General features: G+C 44.5%; 1 protein-coding gene across 6 annotated transcripts in view; it reads left to right on the forward strand.

Moving 5' to 3' along the window:
• The window catches only part of BCORL1 (BCL6 corepressor like 1), a 1,083,397-nt gene that overhangs the window by 48,005 nt on the left and 1,008,816 nt on the right, over nt 1–26,576 (forward strand). For 5 of the 6 annotated variants that reach the window (XM_044057522.1, XM_044057520.1, XM_044057526.1 and 2 more), the window contains exon 4: nt 1,006–1,092. The exons of the other annotated variant lie outside the window; for it this stretch is intronic. The gene's annotated coding sequence lies outside the window, so the exon portion shown is untranslated. The remainder of the gene's footprint in view (nt 1–1,005; nt 1,093–26,576) is intronic. 6 annotated transcript variants of the gene reach the window in all.

The raw sequence follows: 26,576 nt of genomic DNA on the forward strand, positions 1-26,576 counted from the left end.
TCCACACAGTTAATTTACCAGATTTGATCACTTCCTGTAGTTTTTACACCTTTCCCTTTATTTTTTCATTTTCCCCTTAAGTAACAAAGTCCTCTGCAATTATCATTTTCAAAAGTACTCTAAAGTCGTTGCTTTTCCTTCTTTTTAGGTTTAGGGGAAATATTTTTAAATTTGCCATTATCTTATTTTTACTTTTTCCCCAAATGAAATTTTTTTCCTGGGTATATGTACAAATAACCCTTGATCCTCCGATTCAGTTTTTTCACTGGCTAGAATTTAAAAAAAGTAGTATGAATCCCTTTTTCTGGCCTCTCTTCCTGCATGCACTCTCTCTCCTCACTTTCCCCTCCATATTTTTTATTCTTCTATAGTTTCTTTTTTACCTATTTCACCTTCACCCAGCCTCTTGCTGTTATTCCTCATGTATGTTTTCTTTTTCCCCTTCTTTTTCATTATACTGTTTGCTCCTGGCAGTCCACCCAAAAGTGTCTTTTTTTTATTTTTTTTGCACAACCTGCATTCAGGCTCATATGTCCTTTCTCACCACATTAGTTACATTGTATCTTGTCACTCATTAATTAAATGAGAAAACTCCCTACACTCTAAATATGATTTAGGCAGGCAGCATATTTTAATGTCCCTGTATGACCAGCCGCAAAAGTAACACTTGGCAAGTGTTTCACCATGTTTTTTCACATTTCAAAACAGCTTCCAACCTCCACTCTCCATTCCATAAGTTTCTCTCGTCTCTAATTTTCACAGTATTATCAAATTTCACATGGACCTTGCATGCATTTTTTTGCTACCAGAAAACAAGTAGTTGTTACATGGATAAATGCCCATTCTTTTTGTTACACATTTCCAGAAATGTAATCATCAGTCCATCATTTACAAATGTTAAGTCACAAAAAGTCTCTGTTCCAGTATGTATAAAAGGCCACATTTCTTGAGCTTTGACAGCCAGAACAGTTACCAAATTGTCCTATTTATATTTATCTGTTACAGTGTCATAGAATTGCCATCTATTGAAGTGCACAAAAGTGGAACATTGTTTGTAGAAACGTGAGAGTTGCTCAACAAAACATACCTATGGTAAGTGCAAAGAACAGAACTTCACTTCTTTGCCAAAATAAAAGCTTATTTTTGGAGCATTTGAGTAGCATGTGTTATTTCATATAACATTTAGGTGTTTCAGATACAAAATAACTGTTTTATCCGACTATTAAAGAAATCTTAGGAAATATTTTTTGTCTTAAAATCTCAGGACATTTACCATTTTTTTTAGTTTTTTTTTTCGGGACACAACTGTCCAAAGAGGGACTGTCCCTCACAAAGAGGGACAGGTGGTAACCTACAGTGTCATTTTTTTACTCTTATTTTCACAGCTGGTCTTCTCTTCATTTTCAAAACAGTTTTATTTACAGTTTGCTGCTAGTCTCCTTTTTTGTCTGCTGTCACTGCTGCATAAATATTAATTAGTACATTATGTGCTGCCACAAAACCAGATACCTTCTCAGTTTATTGCTACTTTCTTCTTTTCCCGTTTGTCACTGTTGCTTAATTTTTTTCTCCTGTATTCTCTGCTGCCACATCACCTGGTTCATTTTCCACATTACCACCCTTAGCCCTTCCAAAAAGTTATCCACTATCTAAGGTAGTTTAATAATTTCATACATTTAAGTTGTTTAATTACCATGTAATGGTGTGCTGTGTTGGGGATGTTGTCTCCCTATCTTATACAGTTTGACTTTTGCCATTTGAGGGGCATGTAGGTTTGTAAAGATGGAGAGACATAGAGAAGTTTGGGGAGCAGATGATGCTATTTTATGGTCTGTGTTAGTGAGAAAATGTATTGATGCATATAGGAGACATAGTTTTGATCTGTCTTTTTGACTGTTTCTTGAATATGTAGATTGAAGCTTAGATTATTAATACCAAGAAGTTCTGTATGAGTGATTGGTTTAGTTATGGTGTTTATTTGCTGATGCGATTCTGAAAACGTTTTTGAATTCTGTGGTTAATTTTGGGGTAAATAACATAAGCTTGGTCTTTGTTGTAAGTGAGAATGTTTTAGCCATATTTTTCTAGCAGAGAAAGAAAGTGAGTTACTTAAGTAGTAATAGCAAAGGGAAGGATGGAAACAGATGAGTGTTGAATCATCCGAGTACGTTATAACTGTGGAATGGGAAGAGGCTTTGATTCGGTCATTTATGTATGTTAAATAGCAGGGTCCTAGGATGGACTGTTGAAGAACTCTTTATGTTGAGAGTGGTAACTGGGGTGAGTATTTTCCCATGTGACACATTGTGTTGTGTTATTCAAGTAACTGATGCCACATTACAGAGGCATAGGGAAATGCTGAGATGTCCTTCAAGGATGCATCTGCAGTCATAACATATGGGTTGTCCTGCCTCAGGCAGCCCTTCGGTTGGCCGGATTCCAAAGTCTGGGTCTGGCCTCGGCTGATGTCGCACTTTCCCCGACGTCATAGCTACTGGGGTATAAAGGCATCAGCCGACGCCATTTTCCCCAGTCTTTCTTGCCGCGCGGTGCCCGAAGCAGAAGCTGTTCGCAAGTGCCGGTTGGTCAGATCCAGAGATTTCAGCTACCGAATACTTCGGAAAAAGCTAAGTACCCCGTTGGGGACTCTTTCTTGCCTCAGCCGATGTCAGACAAAGTAAATAATTGTTTAACTTGTGGGAAACAAATACCTCATAAGGATTTCCATTCTTACTGCCTTCCCTGCTTAGGCCCAGACCACGACGTATCAGCTTGTTTAGCCTGTGCCTCCTTCAACCGACGGACTCTTAGACGTCGGTCGGAGTTTGCAGAAGAATTTTCAGTTCGCTTTTGCATATAAAATGCCGCCGGAGACTCGACTTCGCATTTGGCCAAAAACGCAGGGAAAAGGACCGACACTGCAGCGCGGTTTCGGCTGAAACCACGGCTAGGCCTACCGCGAGTGTCTCGGTTTCGGCTGAAACCGAGCCCTCGGTTCTTCCTACGACAGAAACCTTACCGCCGACAACCGAGGCCACTGAGGCCCCGGCCGAGTCGGCTTCAGAAATCCCTACCGAAGCTAGTGCTCAAGATTTATCCGACACCATTCCATTGGACATATCTACACCTGCACGTGGGGCGGCTAGGCCCCCAGTTTCTATGTCTATTAAGGCCTTCTCCAGGGCTAAAGCTGCCAAACTTTCAAAAGCTTTACCTGCCAAATCTACTTCTCAGAGGCTTTCCTCAAGTTCTCAGATTCTTAGTCTTGCTGAGGACCTGATATCCTTGATTAGGGGCTCCCAACCTCACAAAAGGCCTAGGACTGAACCCTCTGAACCTGTCTCCTCTGATTACTCCACGGATGGATCTGATTTGTCAGACCATCAAGAAGGGGCCTATTCTCCTTTCGAGGATTCAGATGCTGAAGATTCTATCCCTTCTGCTTCCCCTCCTGAAGAATTTTCCTTTGGGGAGACCTTGCACTCTATGAGGGAACACTTTCAATGGCAGGGCCAGGATTTTTCTGATTCGAGAAAAAGGCTAAGGACATTTTTACATTTACCCCAGCATAGGCCCTTAGCCATACCACCAGTGCTGACTGTAATTGATGATGTGTATAATGATGTTAGTTCTGCACCTGATTCTCTTCCTCCGGCCCCTGCCAAACCTGACAGATACTACAGGGTCCCGGATTCACACTTCCACCTGTATAAAGCCCATGCTGCAGATCCAGAAACTATTTCACAGGGCCCAAAAGGTGTTGCAGCTGCCACTGCCAAAAATCCCCTACCCTCTGACAGAGAGTCTAGAGCATTAGAGAGATGGGGTAAAAAGGTTTATACATCTGCTACTCTTTCTGCCAGGGCTTTAAACTGTCAATTCCATATGATACAGTACCAAGAATATTTGTTAGATCAGCTGAATAAGAAGCTTTCTTCTACTGAACCTTTAGACTGTAAATCCCTTCAGGATTTGGTACACAACTCTCAGCAGGTCAGTAATCATTTCTTAAAATGTGGCTATGATGCACTGGAGGCTTCATTTAGATCAGCTATGACTGGGGCAGTAATTGAGGCATGCCTGGCTAAAAGAGCAATCCCTGCCAGACCATGTCAAGGCTAAGCTCCTAGATGCTCCAATGGAGAAACAAAGTTTATTTGGCTCCCCTGCACAGGAGATTCTAAAGAAGGTGGAAGAAAAAGCTAAATCTGTACAAACAGTAAAGGAATTTCTACAGGTCCAACCTCCGAGGTTCAGCAGAAACTGGCCTTCCAAGAATTGGTCCTTTCCAGACACCTCCAGAGCACAGAGAGGCAGAAATAGACGCCCTCGAGGCAGAGGTCAATCCAAAGGTGCCTATAGGGGCTGTCAGTGGCAGCCTGCCAACCAGAGGAGTACTGCCACAGCTGCAACTACAACCACTAGCACAGGACAGACACAATGACTTGACTCTGATTCCGCCTACCAGGGAACAACTGGAAGCTCCCTTGGGCGGAAAGCTGTCTTTATTCTCAAAAAACTGGCATTGCATTTCAAAGGACACATGGACATTGCAAACAATAGACAAAGGATACAGGTTTCACTTCCACACTTTACCAAAAAAGAGCGGAATGCCAAACCTACCACCAAATCAGAAGCCAGAGGCTTTAAGACAAATCAAAAATTTACTTCAGATGAAAGCGATAGAAAGAGTACCATCTATGGAACAAGGCCAAGGATTTTACTCCAGACTATTCCTTGTACCAAGAAAAGAAAACCAATGGAGGCCTATTCTCGACTTGTCCGCACTGAACACATTTCTCATTGTACCAAAATTCAAAATGCTGACCCTACAGCAACTTCTTTCCATGTTGAGCAAGGAGTCTTGGCTGGTGACTCTAGATCTCAAGGAGGCATACCTGCACGTCCCTATCCGACCAGATTGCAGAAGACACCTCAGATTTCTTGCAGGATCAGAGCATTATCAATTCTCAGCATTGCCCTTTGGCTTTTCTACTGCGCCCAGAGTATTCACGAAATGCCTGGCATCAGTAATTGCACATTGCAGACTTCAGGGAATTCAAATCTACCCATACCTGGACAACTGCCTAATATAAGCGGACAACAAGACAAAATTGATAAAGGATTTGGCCTATGTCATACACCTGCTACAGGCCTTGGGATACACAGTCAACATCCAAAAGTCAAGACTAGTGCCATCCCAAAGGATAACCTTTTTGGGTGCAGATCTGGACACAATAACTCAGATGGCTTTTCTCACAGAAGAAAAACAAAAACAACTTCCAGATTATTTCATGACTTTGACAAGACAAACTCAGCTTACTGCAAGGAAAGTCCTGCAGGCCCTGGGTTTCATGGCATCCTGCATAATCTTGATCCCACATGCCAGGCTGCATATGAGAAAATTACAATGGTACCTAAGGAATGTATGGTCTCAACGCAGACACAGTCTAGAAACCATGATACCAATCATTCCATGCCTTCAAAAGGAATTCCTGTGGTGGGCTCAGGCCTGCCAGTCCAACAGAGGGTTGCCTTTCACGAAACCAAAACCAAGGCAGACCATCACCACGGAAGCCTCAGACCTAGGATGGGGAGCACACATGGAGGACAAATGTATCCAAGGCCTATGGTCTCAAGGACAGCTAAACTTGCACATAAACCAAAAGGAGATGCTGGCAGTCAAGCATGCAATCGAGGCATTCAAACCATTCCTCCAGCAAGGACATCTGCTGATAAGGACGGACAACACCACGGTCATGTGGTACATAAACAAACAGGGAGGCACGCATTCCTACCCTCTATGCCGGATGGCAATGGATCTGTGGAACATAGGCCTGAATCTCAATATCCAGCTGCAGGCCATATTTGTACCAGGAAAAGAGAATTCACTAGCAGACAGCTTAAGCAGGACTACCACGGATGCTCACGAATGGATGCTGCATCCAGACATCTTCAAACTCATAACAAAGAAATGGGGATTGCCAGAGATAGACCTGTTCGCCTCCCCTCTCAACCACCAACTGAAGAAATTCTGCTCAAGGACATACCACCCACAAGCCTGGAGGGTGGACTCTCTCTTTCAGCTGGAATGCCCTAATAGTGTATGCATTCCCACCTCTCCCATTGATGTACAAGGTTCTTCTGAAGATCAGGGAGGAACAGCCAAAGGTGATACTAATAGCTCCGGACTGGCCAAGACAACACTGGTATCCGCTACTGAAAAACATGTCTCAGGCGAACTCATGGCCTCTACCCCTATGGCCTCTTCCTCTAACGCAGAACAATTTCAAGACCCTGCATCCAAGCTTGAAAACTCTGCAACTAACTGCCTGGAAAATTGCTTAAGACCAAACCAAACTTTCTTATCTCAGAGGGTCAAGGACATTATCCTGGAGTCTCGCAGACCCTCCTCCAGGAAAGCATACTCTGCTAAATGGAGGAGACTCCTCATTTGGAGCACATCAAAGGGCACAGATGTTACAGTGGCAAACCTAGCACACATCCTAGAATACTTAGCAGAATTGCTCCACAATGGCCTGTCTTACTCTTCCATTAAGATTCATGCTTCAGCAATTTCAGCAGAATACAACATGGATCCTCTCTTCTCTCACCCTCTACTCAGACAATTTCTGAGAGGGATCAAAAATGTTAAACCTCCAAGGAAACCCCCTCTACCTGCATGGGATCTCAATTTTGTGCTGTAAAAATTGACACTACCTCCTTTTGAACCAGCAGCATCAGCAGACTTACAGTTTTTATCTTGGAAAACTGCTTTCCTTCTGGCAATCACTTCAGCAAGAAGAGTATCCGAGCTACAGGCATTAATGGCAGTGCAGCCTTTCATTATTTTTCACCAGGATAGAGTGTCTCTGAGAACCAATCCAACTTTCATGCCAAAGGTGGTATCCAGGGTATCCTTGAACCAACCATTCATTTGCCTACGTTCTTCCCTAACCCACAGAACAAAGGAGAGAAACTCTTGCACACCTTGGATATACACAGACAACTACGCTACTATCTGGACAGAACTAAAACTAGCAGAAAACTGACCAACTTTTGTAGCCTATGCAACTGGGGTGCAAGGAAAAGCAATTTCAAGCAGACAATTTCAAAATGGATAGGAAATTGCATTAAGCTTTGCTACTCTTTTCATGGAAAGACAGCTCCTGAACATATCAGGCCTCATTCCACAAGGGCCACAGCCACCACTACAGCTTTCCTACGAGGAGTGGCTACCAAGGACATTTTAGAAGCTGCTACTTGGAGCTCCGTGCATACATTTGCCAAGCATTATAATCTACCTTTATACTCCAGATCCCGAGCAGGCTTTGCAACTGCAGTTTTACAGGCGATCTTTACTACACCATCCTTATGTTAGTACCTCCTCCCGCAGTTTGGCTATGGTATTCTACCCATATGTTATGACTGCAGATGCATCCTTGAAGGACATAGTACAGTTTTGTACCTACCATAAATGTAGATGTCCGATAGGTATGCATCTGCAGTCAGGATTACCCACCCTCCTTCCCCTCTGTGGTATTCCTAGGGTGCTTACCCCTCTTTCAGCTAGCTGGGGGAATCTGTTATGGTGTATTTGTTTGTTTGTTTGTATATATGTATATATATATTTTTTGCTACTGTTTGGAACATTCAATATTTATCCAAATTTAGCCTTCCTAGAGGGCACCTGGCATCTGGGGCAAGAAACACTGAGGAAAATGGCGTCGGCTGATGCCTTTATACCCCAGTAGCTATGACGTCGGGGAAAGTGCGACATCAGCCGAGGCCAGACCCAGACTTTGGAATCCGGCCAACCGAAGGGCTGCCTGAGGCAGGACAACCCATATGTTATGACTGCAGATGCATACCTATTGGACATCTACATTTATAATAAAATAATGAATATGAAAGTGTAAGAACTTAAATGATGTAGTTGTTGACAGACATGCTGGAACTTAAATAAAGAAGGAGTTGTTGACAGACATGCTTGTTGCCCTGAAGTCGTTGAGGTCATGAAGAAATCATAAACTATTTCATTAACTAAACAACAGATAGCTGGCTCTGTAGCTAGACCATTTATTGTTCATGCTGACTGTTTATACTGGGTTCTGATATCAAAATGGAGAAAGTGTTTGAAGTGTTAATAAAATCCACAGCTTTCCCTCTGGAGAGGTCTGCAACCTCGGACTAGTGAACTGAACAGTTGTTGGTCAGTCTTCTGGAAAGAAGTATAAGAACTTGGTCAACCTCCATGAGAGACATGCTGCTACAGATCAGTACGTGCTCAGCATCCAACAGCAGATTTCTACCCAGGCTAACAATAATTTGCAGTATGTATATTTGTATATATTGTAAATATATGCAGTCAAAGCATTCCTCCATCATTTTGCTGTTTTATAAACGCATTGCAGTGGTGGTGCTGCGGTAGCGTTGTCGCTGTTCGGTTCGATTCTCAGCTAGAGTGTCTTCTGCGTGGAGACATGCGTGAATGGGCGTACCTTCGTTGAAGGTTGTGTGTCAGGGCTGGTAACTCGGCACATAAAAATCAACTACCAATCATTAGCGGACCAGAGTTCCGCTGTGGCGACCCCTAACCAGGAAAAGCCAAAAGACACAACATCGTCTCTAAATGCATTATTGTACTGTTGTCTGTTTTGTATATTTAGTCAGTTTTGACCCTGGGCTGAGACTTAAATGTCAGATTTGAACAGGGCTCTACCCCAGTAAACAAATTCAAATAAAACAAAGGAAAAATAACCAGCCATCTACCTCTAGGTGATTTCAGAGTTCTTGTGCTACCCTGAAGAAACTCAGACCTGAAGATGATATGGATAGTTGTTATTTTTGTAAGGTTTGCTGCCAGGGGAGCTGACCCTGAAGTATTGGGTCAGAATTTTGGTATTCCATCTAACTCGATACGTCCTGAAAAATTACATGGATTTGGAAGTCAGTGATGCTTATGTTTACTAGAAAAAAAAAGATTTTAAGAAGGACTGGGGGTTCGCTTGAAGTGCAGTCTTTTTTTTTCCTAAAGTGTAGTCCTGATGTTTCATAAATGGACATTTTGTGTGGACAGACTGGTGAGAACTCAGATGTCAGATTTACTATGCATTCTGAAGTTGTGGGTAGAACTTCTTGTAAATATAAGTGTGGACAAACTGTTGAGAGCTCAGATTATAACACTTTGTATGTTTTGTAACTGTGGCTAAAACCTCACATAAATAATGTAAATAAAATCTTTAAAATGAAAGCCGCAGGTAAATATAAAAGTACACTCACTAGTAACTCAAGCGAAGAGCTCTGAGTGACCTTCAGTCTTATAAAGGCATAATTGTTGCAGCAGAGCATTTGTTACTAAGTAGCTTTATAGATTCTATGTCAGACTAGCATGAGTAAAAAACTAGTACTAGAACTTTGTCTGTGTGCACTCCTGTACTTATAACTAAAAAAAAAGATTGCCCTCATTTGACCCAGTTTGTTTAAATGGTCTATAAAAACATGCAACTAGTTATTCTACAGTTAATTAGCAGTCTGTATACCAATGGAGTGTTTTAATGCTGTAATAGACCTGAAGAATCTGCCTTCTGTCATCGTGGTAGCACCAGACTTGTGAACTGTACCATCATAGTAGAAAGGAAAGAATTACTAGAAGTGTTGGACTTGGTGAAATATGATTACTTCAGTTAAAGCACAGCATATATGCAAACGTAACAACTAGTAAGCAGAAAATAGAAGTGGTATGTTTACATAGAAACAAGAGGGGATACACTGAAACACAGGTAGAAATGCAAACTCTCTCAGGTAAAGTTTTGCATCCTGTAGCACTGATGCATAATTTGTCTTGTGAAGTAATCACCGACCAAGATTTTCTTCAGTTTAAAGAAGTATGGATCATATAATATGGGAAGGTTCAAACAGATGCACTGCCAGAAGTACACAGCTTCAGCTAAGAGAAAAACATGGGGCTGGAAGGCCTTATATAAGCCAATATTTGGCTGTGTGCAGAAGGGTTAGACAAATCCACTACTGAGTATTGTCAAAAGTCTCCCGTTAAAATGCTGAACGAAGTGTGTCTAGGAACTGATGGGCAGTATGATATTTACCATCATGCTCTAGTAGTGGTAAACCCTTGCAGTGAAAGGCCCCTGGTTAAGAGTATACTAAGGGAAATAGAAACAGGAACCAAGTAGGGGACAGATGGGTGTCATACTCTATAAAAAGAAAAAAGGGGGAACCAGAAAAGAGTCTTATGTTTCTAGTCTGCTATAGTACAGCAGAGAGCCATCCAGAAACAGAAGTTGAACTCTAAAGGAAAGTAGCTAAAACCTACCCCAAAGGAAGAGAGAGAGAGGAGGAACCACCAGTAGCTTGGTGGAAGAAAGTTATTTTCCTGACTTACTCTTTATAGGGAATGCCCTAAATGAAGAGGAAAAGCCTGCAGCAGTATTTGTAAGAGAAGAGGTCACTGCCTTCACCTTTATCAGAATACTGAGTACATTACTGACTCAGCTGCCCTCTATGTAAATAATGTTAATTTCAAGAAGATCAGTGGGAGCATGAAGCTGTAAGTACAGGTAAAGATAACATAAAGTGAATTGGGAATCAGAAGAACAGAACAGGCCTACTACACACACCTACTTTGAGCTAGGAAATGATTTGCTATATGGAGTATCCAAAAAATGTAGCAGACACTAAGACAGTTACTAGTTCCTAAACCTTTTTGAACATTTGTAATGAAATTCTCACACAGCCACAGTTTATGTGGTTATTTAGGAATGGACAAAGCAATGCCTAGAATTTTGGCTAAATTTTATTGGCTCTGTATTATGGAAGATGTGCAGAAATTTTACACAACACGCATCCAAAGGTTTACGAATCCTCTACCTTTGAAGGTCTCTTTTGAACGCGCATCATTTATCCTGGCAATTTTTGATTATACAACAAAATTTCTTGAGGCAGTACCAATGCAGAAAGTCAATGCAAAGTTCATAGCAAAAGAACTTGTAATGCTCTTTTCCAGGGCTGGAATTCCTCAAGAAATTCTTATTGACCAAGGTACACCATTTTCTTCCAGAGTGATATGTGAACTTTGCCAGTGCTTGAAAGTGAAACGGCTAAGGACATCTGTGCATACCGCTTCAACCTCTTAGAGTAAGAACTCTGGATGAAGCCTAAAGTTATGGGTGGGGGGCAAAGGCCCAAAAATAGGGACAGAGTTTAAATATTGTTCTTAGAAACAGAAAATTGCTAGAGTAATAGAATTTATTTTGGCATGCATTTTCTGAAGGATGTGAAGTGTGAAATATGTGTGAAACTCAAATGTATGTCATTATTTAGTGACCACAAATTTAATGAGGAGCAGACTGGAAACATAAGACAAAAGTTTGGACATTCTGTGAAAATCTGGACAGTTGAAAGGCATGTATCTGTGTACCACCCTGAAATACCGTGGCCATCTGAATACTTCAACAAAACTTTAAAAGTCTATGTTGTGAAGGACTATACAGCTATGTAGTGAAAAATTGGTTTCAGCTGCTACGATATGTTTTCTTTGCTGTAAGATAAGTACCACAAGTCTCTGCTGGGTTCACACAATTTCAGCAACAAACAAGGTGTAAAAAAAAAAGTTTATCTGAGAAAGTTCAAAGCAGGAGATCAGGTACTTTGTATTAGTAGCCACTGCAAGGCCCTTTTTGAAGTAAAAGAAAAAGTAAGTGAAGTGAATTATAAGGTGAGACAACTGGGAAAAAGGAAATTAAAACAGTTATGTCACATAAATGTTTTGAAACAGTGGAACAAGAGACTTTTGTCAAAGTTTATGTAGTTTGTTAGAGAAAATAAGGTTCCCACAGCATGGCCTGAAGTCAGTCTCTGAAAAAACAGGAAGTTCCAAAAATTTGTATTTATTAATAGGGACATATTCTTATTGTCGCTGGTAAAACCAGTTTGATTCATTATGACATGGAGACTGTGTATCTGGAAATAATGTATATTTAAAACTGTATTGAATACTAGAGTCCTATTTGGGACAAGTTATAAAAATGCTTAAACTTGCTTACAGAAGAGTTCCAGAGTGACTGGAAAAGTCCCATTGTATTGGTTAGCCAAGTCTAATAAGCCTATAAAATTTTGTAGTGACTTCAAGAAACTAGACAGTGTAAGTAAACTTGATTCATATCCTGTTCTCCAAACATATAAACTAATTGAGAAACTGGGCACAGCTGTTTTTTTTATGTAGCATTTAATCTGGAAATTTTTTTAGTGTATTTTTTGCATTTTTTTATGCCGCCATCTGCATCAAGTTTTACCTTTTCTTTCACTTCTCTCACAGTCCAGTTGTAGTCTGCCTTTTCTGTGATAACAAGGCCAGCCTCATTGTGGGGGAGACCTGACCATCAGCTAGCTGATGAGAATGAGTATCCTCCTGGGTTGTGACTGGTACTAGTGGATTTAAACACTCAAAAACCTATGGCAGCAACACCAATAACCCAAAGCATTTAATAAATGTAGAAGGTTAAGAAGCCAAACCCAACCTGTTGGAAAGTGCAATAAATTGCTGGCTCACCTGCTGTAATAAAAGGGTCGGGTCACCAACAGCTTTATTCATGGTATTGACTCCATTACGACTGGAAGATGACACGACACACTAAGAACCAATGATGACACAAACTGAACACTTAAAAACCTATGGTAGTGGAGCAGCAACACCAGTAACGCAGGCAAAACTGCTAGGGGGGTTAATACCCTGAATAAAGCTGTTGGTGACCTGACCCTTATATTACAGCAGGTGAGCCAGCAATTTATTGCACTTTCGAACAGGTTGGATTTAATCTCTTAACCCTTTATTAAATGCTTTGGGTTTTATTTGGCTTGCCTGCATTATTGGTGTTGCTACTCCACTACCATAGGTCTTTAAGTGTTCAGTTTGTGTCACCATTGGTTACTAGTGGATTTAAGTTTGTGTTCTTCCCACTTTAAGAAGTGTGCGGCAGATGCTTCGCAGCCAGTGCTCAGTGCTTCCCTACTTTTCCCGCTCTGAGAAGTGACCGACGGATGCTGTGTGATCTGGTAGGCAGTGCTTCCCAGGCTACTGTGCAAGTTCTTTTTGGCAGGTCATACCTTCACCTTGCCAGGCAACAACAAGCCTTTCACCTATGCTTATGACAATGGGGCAGAGAAGAGTTCACCACATCTACTGTGTGTGATGGATGAGCCAACGTCGACCATTTACTCTCATCTCCCATGGCCAACTCATCTGCCTTCCGGGTCAGTCGGGGGCTCAGTCAGGTCTTTCTGTGTATGTCATAGAGCCAGGTGACATTTCATCAAGAATTATTAGCATTTGACAACATGGAGTCCATCTTTAGTATGGTCAATGTTTTCTTATAAATGACTTAGTGTTTTCATTGTTGTATGCAGTGAACAGGAATAGTGATCCAGATTGTGTGGCAGCTCGATTCTTTTGTTCTGACCTCAGCACTGTGGGTTTGATATATGTTTGTGGTGGAAAGAGAGTTTTTATGGCTCAATAGGGTATTGAACAGAAGTGTGACGTGAACAGATGGTGACATTTTTTGATAGCCATTTGCGAGTAATGGAGAAGTCAGGCTGAATTCTGAGTAAACTAGACAGCCTTACATCAGGTGTGGGAGCCATGTGGCAGTGCTTTTCAGTAAGAGAATCCATCCATATATTCACAGCCCCTTTTCCCATTTTTTTTTTTCAAATTGGAGTCAGGGTGTCACTTCAACAGTAACAATCAACTAGAGCCAAGATCACACCACCAGGTGGCTAGCCCTGCCTCGGTTGTTCTTCCATACCACACACTTGCTTGCACACTCATACCTATGGTCAATGTAGAGTGTCCAGTCCACCTACTGCATGTCTTTGAATGTGGGAGGAAACTGGGATACCTGGAGGAAATCCACGCGAACACAGGGAGAATATGCAGACTCTGCACAAAACGCATTCCAGTGAAGACCTGAAAACAGCAGTAAGCACCACTGACAAATGAAATTTTGAGCTAGAGCAGAGAATTAAATAGCAGAGCAGTGAGTTTATTAAGGGCCACTATGGAGACATTGCTAGCTGCAAATAAGGACCTTGAAAATCAGAGTTAAGGTTTTGAAAGAAGGAACTGAAGGGATTCCTGTTTTATCGTTTAGATGTGGCTGGAAGAAGTCACTTATGGTGCGAGGCATCAGTTGTCAAATTGATGATGCTCATTGAGTGAGGCACTGAACAGTAACTGATGAGAAGCCCAGTCAGGTTATTACCTGGTGCCATAGTTTAAATCAAGGAACTGGCTCGCTATACATATAGCACAGAAGAAAGGTCTGATGCTGGCAGACTGATGACTTTTTAACTGCTTTGTATCAAAAGGGAACAGTTGCCATGTGGCCTTTGTGTACATAAGGTGAGGTGTTGCGGCTCATCTAACCTGCATACGTGGAGTGGCAGGGTGGGGTGCAGTGTATTGTCAGTAAATAACTGAAGGAAGTTATGAAGCTTTACATAAGTGTTGTAAATGCAACAAATCAGTGGTTGGGTGGTTGGTCATGTTTTAGTAGTAAAGCAGATGGAATTTCAGTGTGTAGGGCATTCTGATAACTAGCTGAAGAAGAGAGATGGAAGTTTTGAGTGCTATATAGGTGCACAGAGCTCTTAATGAACAACCAGTAGGTAAAGTGCCCTGCCTGGAAGTGAGAATCCATGTATCAGTGAGCTCCGTCATGTCCTCTGAAGCGACTTCACTGGTCATGAGGAACAGATCACTCTTCCAAGTCCAGAGCATGGTAGAAGGACTTGGAAAAGTCTGACAGCATATGTAGTGATTGCACAGAAGCATGCTGCATATATTCTCATATTGGTACTTTATTTCTGGAGCTAAAATATGCCCCTTTAGAGAGGTGTTCTGTCTTGGCTAACAAAAATAAATAAATAAATAAGCTAGGAAGTGCTTGACTCTGGTTGGAGGGCCTAAGTCGCAAGCAGATGTTTTGGTGATGGATCCTCAGTGAAGAAGAGTGATTTAGATACGAGTCAGAGCAAGGAGCTCAGTTCCATAGAGAAATGCATACAAAAGATTTTACCGTGACATTCTAATGAATTATGATGTGAGAATGGGGATGTAGCTGGAGCTTTCTTTAGTTTGCTGTGTATTGATGGTCTTACGTTTTCCTTTACCTTTGGGCTTACATGAGTCAGGACTGTTGAGAGGGAAGACTCTCAGACTTTGATCTTCATCTGTCAATTACAGTTCTATGGGAAGAATAGTGGGAAGTGGGGACCACTTTCACCATTGGTGGCTGTGTTAGCGGGAAGTGGGGACCACTTTCACCATTGGTGGCTGTGTTGCTGGAAGGATAGGCTGAGTGCCATTTTGCTCAGGAAACAATGATCTACTTTGTTTGTAACCATGGGCACTGCTTTTTATATGTGATTAAAGTAACATAAATCCATTTAGGAAGTTTCTGTTGAATGTTTATTGCATGTCTGTTTCTTTGTTAGTGTAATGTGATATCTAAATATGGGTGGATTGTTTTGCCCCTTATGGACACTAGCTGCCTTTTTATAGGAATGTGGATTTAATTTTTGTTTGTTTTCATTACCTGCTTATCTGGTATTAAAAGTTGTAATATTTTCAGTGCATCTTTAATATAGATGGAAACATGTTGAAATAAGTTTTTTTTTAACTGTGTAAGGGGTATTAAGATTATTGATTACTTGGCGGGATGTATTGATCTTTTGTAGTTTTTTGAGGTCTCTGCTCTTCTGTCAGTAGATCATTGGCCCCCTCCTGGTTAATTGGCCCATTTACTCCCCATCACTGAAGTGAGGGTCACCTGGGAGGGTGGTTTTTAGGATTTTTTCTCATTTCCTCCTCAGCCCTACTAACGCACACCTGGTAAAGTGTCATGGAAATGTGAGCAGTGGGTTGACAGTGGAGGATGTGCCCTCACTTCTATGAAGGGCATTCCCTCCAAAGCAACCCTGCTTCTCTCCTATGGGCATGAGCACTGATTTGCCTTACTTCCGCTAGGGAGATAACACTGTCCAGTGTATCTCTGCGTGCACCGCCCCCTCCCTTAGAGATGAGCAGTCCATTCCCTTTTATAATAGTCACTCCTATTAAGTAATTTATGGCCGTAGGTTTCAAGTTTGATTTAGTTTCCCTGTTGTAAGCAGGTATGCATGGAGGGATATGACATTTTACTGTTCAAGCAGTGGGGACACATTATTGTTAATTACAAGTGGTTCTTCATACTGCTGTTCTATATTCAGTCTGTAGCAAACTGTTATTTATTTTAGAACATTCATATTGAATGAAGGGGTTTAGTGCATGCCTTGTTTATTTAATGGTTCGTTATGGAGATTTACATATATAATTTGTGATTTTTCTCATCAGTTCCATGGTTAGTTGCTATATTATAACAAGTATTAATGGTGAGAGGGATACAGAAAATGTACTGTGTGTGTGTGTGTGTGTGTGTGTGTGTGTGTGTTGTGCTTTCGTTGATTTGATCTTTAGCAGGACTTAGTTCCTTTGTATTTTTGGTTGTGTAAGGCATTTGTGAAGCTTCATAAGTATTGCATCTGATGTTGTTAATCCTCATTCATTCCTTACGCATGGGTATCGGTTCTGACCTCGGAACTGAGCCGGCCATTTTCCAAGCTCGCATTAGCTTCAAACTCTCGAGCTAAACTCTTACCCACAATCCTCGTCTCCCAGTTACCCCAGATTTCATTTGCCGCATTGCCATTCGGTCGTGTCAAGCTGCTTCTCTTGAGCTAAGTACAGTTATTTGTTGTATAATAGTCACTTATATTAATTTTCTGTCAGAAAAGTTTCCTTTTCATTGTCTCTTACCCTATCGCATCTAGTGACCATATTTACTTTTCTCTACCTTTTTACCGCGAGGTATTCTCCCCTTACCATCGTTGGTAATTTTTCCCTTTTTTTCATACCTTCAGGTATTCTTTTGTACCATTGCTGGTACCCTTTTCTTCTTTATTTCGCTGTCGTGGCAGATAAGAAAAGTAAACAACAAGAAATCCAACTAGGTAACTGCAGCCCAGAAGTAAAGTTCAGCAACATGCATCCACCAAGGCTCGGACGCCAAAAGTGTTATTTCTTCTTTAGTTTATTGAACACCAAACACAAAGCAGTACACCAAAGTGTATTTTTACAATTTATACAAGATTAAAAGGCAAGACAAAGACAAAAACAACGCATTGAGTAGACACACATTTTTGACAAAGGATCCACTCATAGCTTTCGGTTTGCTATTATAGACCAAGTTGAAATGGGGACCAGTGGAGGTAACTGGAAAGTAAGGTTATCAGCATTAGAAAGTAGATGGCAGATATTATGTGACGCAACATCAAGCCCTGGGTTAAATGACTTTATAAGTATAAAACCCTTTTTGCAGTTGGACTCTTGAGGGTTTCCCTGACCATTATGGAAATCATCACACTACATTTTTTTTGACATTTTTTGATGTACTATGCTTCAGATTGCTTTCACCTAACCCCATTATGTGTTCTTATACTTTTTTAAAATTGACCATTTTTTTCACACCTCACACTACTCCCATTTTAGATCATAGATCTTTACATAATTTCAGATTTTGTAGATTTTTGTATGTCTTTTATATTTATCTAGACTCTCATATCCTTTCCACACCTTGTATAACGTTATTTAATGGTAATTTTCATCTTTACCTTGTGAAGAAAGAGCATTTTATATATTTATATATTCATATATTTTTATACATTTTAACACATACATTCATGTTATGTTTTTTATTTTTTTATTTTATTTTTATTTTTTTATTTTATTAAGGCATGAGACTTTGCAGTCTTTTAGCTGATGATTTATGGGTGTGAACTTCAAATATTCTTGCACATTGTTGGTCCCATATTTTGTTTTTATAAAGTTTTTAAAAAGTTTTTAGACCCTAATTGGAAATAATGTGATGTCTTTTGATGTTTGTACAACGTTACTGTTAACTATTAGATACACAGAAAAGAATGTTACACAGTGTGTATACATGCAGTCGATCAGACAAGGAGCATTGCCCTTTAAAATGTAATTAAATGCTTTGTGGATATTGGCGCTAAAATTCCTTTAAATAGGACTTTTTTGGTATTAAACTTGGTTCTGAGGAAGTCTGTTTTAGTACAGACGAAAGCGCTTAACCTAGACTGACAGCTGTATTTGCACTTTGGTGTACTGCTTTGTGTTTGGTGTTCAATAAACTAAAGAAGAAATAACACTTTTGGCGTCCGAGCCTTGGTGGATGCGTGTTGCTGAACTTAACTTCTGGGCTGCAGTTACCTAGATAAGAAAAGTAGTCTGGGGTTTAAATGGTGTTCTGATTGTGGACACAAACTACCTACTTCTAATGCACACTCTTTGTGCGTTTGTTGTTTGGGGGCGTCCCACTTATCTGTTGACCTGCCCTGTACTATCTGTGAAAACTTTTGAAATAGAACTTTGTTGGAAAGGAAAAACAAGTTGTTGCTGAACGGACTTTTTAAATCTCCCTTTTCAGAGGCTATTTCTGGGTTGGAGGCCTCAATCCCTCCTAGAGCCCATAAGAAACTCTTGGATGTCCCTACCAATGCTAAATCTTTGCCTTCATCCCCAGCTGGGGACTCCCACCAACCAAAACCTAAAAAGGCTAAAGTTTCGGCTCCGGAGCTCACTCAGTCAGCCCCAGTGCTTTTGTGCCTAGACCTTCATCACCGAGGCCTTCGGCTCCATTAGTGATCTCGGCTTTGTCTTCTCCCGAAGCCTTCAGTATATCGGCACCGAGGGGCTCCTCGGTTCAAACTATTTCCACTGTATCGGCACAGACCGTTCCATCGGTGCAGACCTTAACCACGTCGGCTCTGACATCTTATTTGGAACCGACACCCTTATTGTTGACTCCAGTTTTGTCAGTTCCAGCTTCAGCACCGACAACCACTTCGGCACCGATCCCTGTGTTGGTGCAGACCATGACCTCGGCACTGATGACTTCTTCGGTGCAGACACCCGTAGCCCAGTCTCTCTCGTCACCATTGTTTTTGGTGCGGACTGGTGAGATGGGCACCGAGTTTGCCTCTTCTGTGGATAGGCCTGTTTCTCCCTCAGTCTCCGTGAGGTCCACTAGAAGCCTTTCTGAGCACGATGTGTTGCGTCTTGTGGATCAGGTGATCTTGGCCAGAGGTATCCCATCCCCCAGGAACTATCCATCTGAAGTAGGAGATTCATTTGTCTGCAACCTGTGGGTTATGGATCCGATATCGGATCCGAACCGGCATGGTTTACCAGCTATGGATCCGAGCTCTCAGCTCCTCCCCTCACCCATAATGCCCTGCTCTCCCTACATGACCTCAGATCTAGTTTGCCGCGCTGGTGACCAGATTGGTGTTCTTGAGCTCTTCAGCTAAGTGGTTTTACAAAGTTCTTATACTGTTAAAATTTAATTGTTTTGAAAGTTGAGTGAAAGTTTAGGATTCCCTTTTTGATAGTTATACTTGTTTAGTGATTTAATATTTTTTTACTTAGTTTCCCTCCCCTCGCTGGTAGCGTAGTGTGTGTTTGGGCCTGTTGTGTGTGTTTAGTTACTTTTACTTTTTTCCTTTAGTTTAAGTAACTTTTTAGCTCTTAGGATGTCAGAACAACCTAAAGCTGTTTTTTCTAAGTGCTCCGAGTGTGGCCATAAGCTTTCCCCTGCTGATGGCCACACTCGGTGCGTTCGATGCCTTGGGGTTGAACACCTCACTTCTGGATGTTCCATTTGTGCAGGGTTCAACCCCAGGGCATTGAAGGAGCGGAGGTCTAAGCTGGTCCTGGCGGGACTTTTGCCCGGATTGCTCCGCCTCCGCTCCTTCGGGGAACCGCTTCGACGGTTACCTCCTCTCGCTCCCTCCTCCTCCTGGGACTCAACCTCCCTGTAGTGGTTCGGAGGAGAGGGAAGCTAGAAAGAAGGACCGGAGGGAGAAGCACCATAAGCGGCGGGCCGAGACCTCTGTTTCGGCCCTGCCTGCCAAGCGGGCTTCTCCTCCGGCCTCCTTGTCTGCTGGTTCTCCCCCTCCTTGGCTCCGGTCACCCGTGTGCTTTTCACCGGGACCTGAGGAGGAGGAGACCCGATCTCCGTCTAGGCTATCCAGGAGGCACTCAAGGCCTACCTTGGTAGCCTCGTCGAGATCGACCTATAGCTTGTCAGACGCTGATCTGGACCGGATGATGAGAAGGTTCATCCAGGCCCAGATGCAGATGGGAGTGCTCTTGGCTCCCCTCTGGGGAGCTCACCTTTCTTTAAACCTATTGCTCCTTCTCCGACCCGCTACCCGGGTTCGAGCAGTTGAGCCGAGCAGCCGAGCCGGGGTGGGTTGGCGCCGATAGTACTCGGTATTTCGGATCCGACCCTGCCCTCGAGTGCTTCGGATCCGACCTCTCGGAGCCTGGATCCGAGCTTCGGATCCGGGGGGATCAGTGCTCCTTCGGCGCCGTCTGTGTCTGAGCGCACTGTCCCTTCGGATCCGGCGCGGCGCCAGCTCCGATCCACTCCTCGGATCCGAGGGGGAGCTGATTGTCGGATCCTTTGGTCGAGGTCGGCTCCCCTTCGGCGTTTGTAGTGGAGAGGGCCCTGTTGAGGGTCTCCGGACCCCCGGCACTTGCTTCGGCTCTGTCCCGCGCTCCATCTGTACTGGGTCAGGCTTCCACCATCCGGCCCTTGGGACAGCCCGCTCCTTTGCCCCAAGTTGTTCCCTTGGAACAGGTCGCTGTTTGCGAGGAGTCCTCTGACAGCCCCCCAGAGGATGTTCCCCGCAAACATACGTGCAAAAGGAGGCACATTGACTCCCCCGAGTCTCTCACAGAAGACACAGACTTGGAGGAAGGGGAAGGCTCCCCAAGATCACCCCCTGAGGATGTCTCATTTGGAGATATCATGGAAATGCTCCGCATAAGGGGGGGGTGGTCTGCCCCCAAGTCTTCCTCGGACGAGTCCGTGTTCTTGGAGGCATTTGAAGCGGGCCCGTCTACCTCTTGGATGTCCCCTCCTGCCGACCCCCTGGTGGACCTCATTACCACCAGGGCATGGAAGGAACCGGACACCGTGGAGCCAATCCCAAAAAGGCCCGACCGTATTCTCAGTCCCCCGGCTGACCGTGCCCATTGGAGTAAGGGCCTCCGGTAGAGGCCATGTTGGCGGCTGCCACCAAGAGGAACTTGCTCAGGAGAGTCCCTCAGTCCATCCCCGAGCAAGGAGTCTCGGATGATGGACCGCTTGGGGAAGCGGATGTTTAGTTCAGCGACCTTCTCAGTGAGGGAGCTGAACTACCTGGCACATGTGATTAGGATGCAGCGCGATCTTATAAAAGAATACGCTGCACCCCCCCCAGAGTCCATGTCGGAGGAGGACAAAGTGCTGCACTCCACCCGTATGGCCACTCTCAGGTCCGTCACTAATACCTCTATGCGGCTACTGTCCCATGCTACGGAAGGTGCCGCTAGAGCCGCAGGGGCAGGCCTAGTTACCAGACGTCAGGCCTGGCTCCATCATTGCGATTTCACGGAGCCCTTCAAGGCGTCATTTGCGAACGCCCCTTTCGATGGTTCTGCCCTCTTTGGCAAAACTGTTCGTGACACTTTGACCCAGAGCAAAAAGGACGGGAAGACGCTGTCTGCCGTCGGAATCCGCTTCTCTGTACCCCAGAGGCCCTATTCTAGGAACCAAAAGGGTCAGAAGAAGATGTGGTTCCGGAAGTCGCAGCAATCCCAGCCTGCTCCGGAGAACCAGTCCTTCCGTGGCAGAGGACAGGGAGGACGCCGCCCCAGGGGCAGAGGGGCTCCCAGGAACTTCGGGTCCAGAGAACCCTTCTCCGAACGACCCGCGCAGCAGCCCTGAAGGGTTGCCCGGCTGCTCCACTCTGGAGGCAGTCGGGGACGTTGAGCACCTAGCGGCATGGGAGTCCATAACATCAGACCGCTGGGTCATCCAGATCATATCCAGAGGATACCGTATCCCTTTTCGGCACATGCCAAAGTTGAAGTCCCTCCCCGACGTTCCACCCGGTCAGCGGGAGGCCGCTTTGGCAGAAATTGGCCATCTGCTAAAGAAAAGAGCCATCCAGCCCGTCCCCCCAGACCAGATCGGATCAGGGTTCTACTCCAGGTTCTTTTTAGTGCCAAAAAAGACGGGGGATCTAAGACCAATTTTAGACCTTTCACTCTTGAACCTGGCAGTTCCCAAGGAGAAATTCCGAATGGTTACATTGCAGTCTATTCTCCCCCTTCTGGGAGAAAACCACTGGATGTGCTCCATAGACCTCAAGGATGCGTACTACCATATACTAATGGACAGGCGCTCCAGGAGGTTTCTCCGCTTCCGGCTGGGAGCCAGTCACTACCAATTCCGGGTCCTTCCCTTTGGTCTCACCACAGCCCCCAGGGTGTTCACCAAAGTATTAGCAGTGGTAGCGGCCCACCTGAGGCTTCAGGGGGTGCAGGTCTTTCCCTACCTGGACGACTGGCTTCTCACCGCCTTCCCTACCTGGACGACTGGCTTCTCACCGCCCCAACAAGGCATCTACTTCTCTTGGCGCGAGACTCCTTTCTCCATCTTGCTCCTCGTCTGGGCATCACAATAAACACAAAAAAATCCAACCTAGCACCCACGCAGTTCATAGATTTTATAGGTGCCAGGTTAGACATGAGGAGATTGAGAGCCTTCCTCACTGCGGACAGAGTTCAAAACCTGCAGCTCCAGGTGCGGGCCATTCTCCACTCAAGCTCAGTTCCGGCGGAGTTGGTCCTGAGGGCCCTAGGGTCCATGGCGGCAGCGATATCGCTTCTTCCTCTCGCCAGGTTCAATATGCGCATCCTTCAATGGACACTCCTAGTTCAGTGGTCGTATCTTGCTCTTCCTATGCATCATCCCATTGCAATCAGCAAGGCTTGCAAGCGGTCCCTCCGGTGGTGGCTACACTCTCCAGATCTCCACGGAGGCCGCCCCTTTTGTGCCTCTCCCCCTCTCGCCACGGTGACCACGGACGCCTCCCGCCTCGGGTGGGGGGGGGCATTTTGCAGGCCGGACGGTCCAAGGCACGTGGAACGATTCAGAGACCTCACTGCATATCAACGTTCTAGAGATGAGAGCAGTGCTCTTAGCGTTGCTAGCACTTCAGGCCTTTCTTCCCTTGGGAACAATTGCGATTCAATCGGACAACATGTCTGTTGTCTGGTATATCAACAAACAAGGAGGAACCAGGTCTTGACCTCTTTGTCGAGAAGCCATGAGAGTGTGGGAATGGGCAATCTCCACCAACCGCTTTCTCATAGCAACGCATATTCCGGGTCGGTCCAACATCCTGGCGGACAAACTCAGTCGCACCATTCTCACCCCTTACAAGTGGTCTCTCAATACTCAGGTAGCGGAACGCATCTTCGCACGGTGGGGAACTCCTTGTTGCGATCTTTTTGCGTCTCCCTCACACACCAAGTGCGACAGTTTTTTCGCTCTAATACCTCCTCTCGGAGGTGCCCCAAGAGACACTCTGGTGCATGCTTGGCAACCCGGTCTTCTTTATGCTTATCCCCCCTTGCCTCTGATGCTCCAAGTTCTTCAGAAAGCCTCTCGGTTGGGGTGCAGAATGATTCTCATTGCTCCATTTTGGCCTCGACAGATCTGGTTCCCTTTCCTAAGGTCTCACTCAGTGAATCCTCCCTGGATTCTAGATCCCATTCCGGATCTGATATCTCATCCATCCCGCTTATCTCCCCCGAACCTGGACAACCTGAAGCTGACCACTTGGCTGCTCCAGTTCCACTCCTGATCAGGACTCCCGGTATTTCGTCCCCTGTTAAGGCCATCCTGGTGGCAGCTCATAAGCCTTCCACTAGGAAAGTCTACCGCAGTAAGTGGAAATGGCTCTCTTTGTAGGCGGAGCGGCAAGGCCTAAACCCCTTCACAGTTCCCCTTCCTCTGGTGCTTGACTTCTTAAACACTCTTTTTAATGATGGTGCCAGCAGTTCCACGGTCAAAGTACAACTTGCGGCAATTTCTCATTATCATATTGGTCATGACTCCAGTCCACTGATGTCTGCCAAATTGTGTAAGATTTTCCTAAAAGGTACTTTCCTTCTCAGGCCCCCTGTAAAGCAAGTGGTTCCTCCTTGGGACCTTTCTTTAGTCCTCCAGGCCTTGACCGCCTTCGAACCGGCTACGGTAGATCTGAAATTCTTATCTTTCAAGACCGCCTTTTTAGTAGCCATTACCGCCAAGTGAGTCTCAGAACTTCAAGCATTATCAGCCAAACCTCCTTACTTGGTCTTTCATCCGGACCGTGTTTACCTCAGGACCAACCCGTCCTTTCTTCCTAAGGTAGCTTCTGAAGCAAACATTAATCAATCCATTAACCTCCCTGTTTTCTTTCCTAAATATCAAAACAAGGGTGAATACAAGCTTCATTCCTTAGATGTTCACAGGCAACTTAGATTTTATCTAAACAGGACGGCTGGTCATAGGCAATCCGACCAGTTGTTCATTTCCTTTGCTAAATTTAATTTGGGCAAGCCAATTTCTAAAGTCTCATTATCTCGCTGGATTTCACAATGCATCTTATTGGCTTATCAAGCTTCTGGAAGGCCCGCACCGGAGGGTGTACATGCCCATTCAACCCGGTCAGTCTCTACCTCGCCGCCTTTAAGGCTAGGATTCCTCTAGATGATATTTGTGCAGCAGCCACCTGGGCTTCATCTCATACCTTTATTTCGCACTACAAGTTGGATCTTACATCTAGGGGTAGAGCATCCTTTGGCTCCGCGGTGCTCGAATATCCTTCCATGATGGCCGCCCAAGATTCAGGTAGCTGGGGACTCTGTCCCACAGGTTGCAGACAAATGAATCTCCTACTTCAGATTTAGAAGTTATGTACTCACCATAACGTTCCATCTGAGTAGGTGTATTCATTTGTCTGCAACCATCCCGCCCTCCTATCCCCCTGGCCTTTTCAGTTTCCTGCATATGATGTGTTACCCTTTTCAGGGTGTTCATGCTGTTGGCAAACTCGATCTGAGGTCATGTAGGGAGAGCAGGGCATTATGGGTGAGGGGAGGAGCTGAGAGCTCGGATCCATAGCTGGTAAACCATGCCGGTTCGGATCCGATATCGGATCCATAACCCACAGGTTACAGACAAATGAATACACCTACTCAGATGTAACGTTATGGTGAGTACATAACTTCTAATTCCTTGGGAGGTGATCACCCATCTCCAAAGACCCCTTCTTATTCTCCTCCTTCATTGCCTTTGAAGCCCATGGATATAGCACAGTCTTCCCCTTCTGTGGTTCCCTTTATGGATCTCACTAAGGAACCGCAGTTGCCTTTGTGGCAGGAAAGTTTTGCTATGACCCAGGATGTCAGTTGTGACACTCATAGTTTGCTGCTCCACAGCTATCCAGGGACTACTGGTCGGCAGGCTGTGCCACTTAGGGGAGGGGTGACCCCTGTCCTAGACGTTCACTTCTCTTCAGGTTGACCAGCCTTCCAACTGATGGAGAAGGATTTCGCTGCTCTTGGTGATACTGGACTGTCTATCCCTCCGCCCTCCTCTGGTACACTGGTTTCACAAGTCGCACCGAGCGGACACCAGGTGCAAGGGCCTCAGGACGTATTCCCACAGGAAACCCCTTTTCCGCTGTCTTCCCCAGCTTCTCCAACTGAGGAAGTCCACCAGAAAAGTTTGTGTAAGAGGAAGCACATGGACTCCACAGAGGAGTCCCTCACTGAAGAGACAGATTTTGATGAGGGTGAAGGATCCCCTCGGTCACCCACTGAGATATCCTTTGGTGATATCCTCGAAATCCTGAAACAGAGAGGTGACTGGCAGTCCTCTAATCCGACCTCTGAGGAATCTGTGTTCGTGTAGGCCTTTCGCACCCGGCCCCCTACCTCCTAGGTTACTCCACCTGCCGATGAACTTGTCCGGCTTATCGTGCAGCATGCTTAGAAGGCTGCTGACACAGTCGAAGCTATTCCCCGGAGGCCAGATAAGATTTTGTCCCCTCCTGCTACGGATCCCCATTGGTCAAAAGGTCTTCCTGTGGATGCTTTGGTCATGGCAGCCGCAACAAAAAAGGATCTGGCAGAAGAAGAAAGCCAGACTGTTCATTCGCCTAACAAAGAGTCCCGGGCCCTGGACAGGATAGGGAAGCGCACCTTTGCATCAGTGACCGTTACTATCAGGTCCCTGAATTATATGGCACACTTTACCAGGCTTCAAAGGGATCTGATTTCTGAGCTCTCTGAAACCTTGGCTGGTGTCGTGTCTGATGAGGTCCATGACAAAGTGGCCTCTCAGCTGGCCACCATTGAGTCAATATCTAACTTGTCTATGCGACTGATATCTCACACATCAGAGGGAGCAGCTAGAGCAGCGGGTTCAACTGCGGTCTTGAGACGACACGCCTGGATGCGCTTGTGCAATTTTATGGAACCCTTTAAGGCTTCCTTTTTTAACACTCCCATTGAGGCCTCCTCGTTGTTTGGACCCAAAGTTAAAAGCACACTGGCC

The sequence above is a fragment of the Protopterus annectens genome, chromosome 15.part0 (genome assembly GCF_019279795.1).
Source record: "Protopterus annectens isolate FY-2018-M chromosome 15.part0, PAN1.0, whole genome shotgun sequence".
NCBI lineage: Eukaryota > Metazoa > Chordata > Ceratodontiformes > Protopteridae > Protopterus > Protopterus annectens.